Below are 2,500 nucleotides of genomic sequence, written 5' to 3'. Positions count from 1 at the left end.
CCAACCAAGCCAGCAGCAACCAAGCCATAGGGTTGCAAACAGACGTGCAACCCAGTACCCACAAGGGCAGGGGTAAGCCGCCGAGCCTAGCAAGGTAGGTGTGCTCCCAAAACCAAACAACGCACAAAGGGAGCAAACACGGGCAAACAAGTGACGCCATGGCCTACTCGCCCACCGCCCTCTATATTGCCTAACCTTGGCAACCATGGTCCATTCCCCACTATATGCCATGGCCTTGTGCCCATGGTCTTCACAAGACAGCATCCAAGGCGCCTGAAAGGCCAAGGGAGCCCAACCCAGCAATGCCCAGCCAAGCCAGGCATTCCAGTGCCTACCCGGGCAAAAACGCCCAAAGCATGCCCCATTCGTTAGCCTATCCAGGCAAAAACGCCCAAAACCAGCCCATTCCAGTGCCTATCCCGGGGAAAACGCCCAAAGCATGCCCATTCCTTAGCCTATCCAGGCAAAAACGCCCAAAACCAGCACATTCCAGTGCCTATCCGGGCAAAAACGCCCTAAGCCTGCGCATTCCAGCGCCCCGCAGCATGCCACCCTCCTATAGGGTTTGCGCAACACAACCCGCCTAACCACCAGTGGCAACCAAAGGTGCTGTTAGCGACGACTTCTGAAGACGCAACGAGACGCGACGGGTTTGCGCCCAGACGCGACGAGGCGATGCGGGATCTGCGCCCAACCGTGCCTACACCCGCCGACTTGATGCGGGAGCTGCTGGCCCAAGCATGCCTAGCGTGCAAGGCCTGCGTGCAAGGCTAGTGTGCAAGGCTCGTGGGCAAGGCTAGTGCGCAAGGCTAGTGCCCAAGGTCTGTGTGCAAGGCTAGTGCCCAAGGCTAGTGAGCATGGCCTGTGTGCAAGGCTAGTGTGCAAGGCTTGTATGCAAGGCTAGTGTGCAAGGCTGGTGTGCAAGGCTTGTGGGCAAGGCTGGTGCGCAAGGCTAGTTCCCAAGGGTTGTGTGCAAGGCTAGTGCCCAAGGCAAGTGCGCAAGGCTCGTGCCCAAAGCTAGTGCGCAAGGCTTGTGTGCAAGGCTACTGCGATGGGCCAGTGCCCAGGCTTGTGAGCAAGGCTTGTATGCATGGCTTGTGTGCAAGGCTAGCGTCCAAGGCTTGTGCGCATGGCTTGTGCGCAAGGCTTGTGTCCAAGGCTTTTGTGCAAGGCTCGTGCGCAAGGCTAGTGTGCAAGGCTTGTGCGCATTGGCAGTAGCCCACCAGCATGCACGATCAAATGCCACTCACGCGACAACACGGTGCCAAGCCCGGGCATGGTGTGCACTCAAAAACCAATCAACGGACAGAGGTCATGCGTCATGGGGGGGATCTAGCAAGGCCATGGGGAAGGTCATGGAGGACCTTGGAAGCAAGCGCAAGACGAGAGCGAATCGAACAAGGGGCCAGGACGGGGCCTTGTGCCCATGGTCTTCGCAAGACAGCGTCCAAGGCACCCGAAAGCCCAAGGGAACCCAACCCCGGCCGACACTTGCAATCGCACATGCTCTCTGCAACACACCATCAATGCCGCCCAACGGGGCCAGCACGAGCAGTCCTCCGCGGTCCCCTGGCCCTGCGCACGTTTGTCTTCGAAACCGAGCATCAATGCCACAGAAAGTGCCGGGGCGCCAGCTGGAGCCATCATCCGCGTTGCCATGGCTCGCTTGGCCTTGGCTTGCCAGGCCCCGACACGAGCAATCGCGCATTTTCTTTGCAACCGACCATCAATGCCGCCCAACGGGGCCAGCACGAGCAGTCATCCGCGGTCCCCTGGCCCTGCGCTCGTTTGTCTTTGAAACGAGCATCAATGCCACAGAAAGTGCCGGGGCGCCAGCTGGAGCCATCATCCGACGTGCCATGGCTCTGGTCCCATGGTCTTCGCAACCGAGCATTCGTGACACCCGCGGGGCCAGGACACCAACCCTTCCGACACAGAGCATTCGCGCATGTTCTTTGGCCACACAAACGGCGCCAGCACGAGCAAAATCATCCGCGGTGCGGTGGCCTTGCACGGCCTTTTGTCTTTGGAACCAACCATCAGTGCCACGGAAGTGCCGGAGTCCCGGCATCCGCGGTGCCAAGTCATTGCGCCCTTGGTCTCTGCAGCGGGGCATGCCGGGCACTCCCAACCATTGCAAGCAAGCAAGCAAGCAAGAAAGAAAGTAAGTAAGTAAGTAAGTATTACATATAGGGGCGGGACATGCGGGGAGATCTGCGAAACGTGCATTACGGGGCACACGCGTACCTACCGGGGCATACCGACCCCATATTGGGGCACACGTGTGCATATCGGGGCATACCGGCCTATCGGGGCACACGCGTACATACCGGGGCATACCGAGCCCTACTGGGGCACACGTGCGCATATCGGGGCGTACCAAGCCTATCGGGGCATACGCATGTATCCCAAGGCATACCGAGTCTATCCGGGCATACGCGTTCATACCGGGGCGTAACGGGCCTATCGGGGCATACTTGGCATATCGGGCAAAAAATGC

This window comes from Tasmannia lanceolata, unplaced genomic scaffold (assembly GCF_043159265.1).
Source record: "Tasmannia lanceolata isolate RefF3 unplaced genomic scaffold, GAP_Taslan_0.1 ptg000269l, whole genome shotgun sequence".
NCBI lineage: Eukaryota > Viridiplantae > Streptophyta > Magnoliopsida > Canellales > Winteraceae > Tasmannia > Tasmannia lanceolata.
This window is presented reverse-complemented; position numbering follows the sequence as displayed.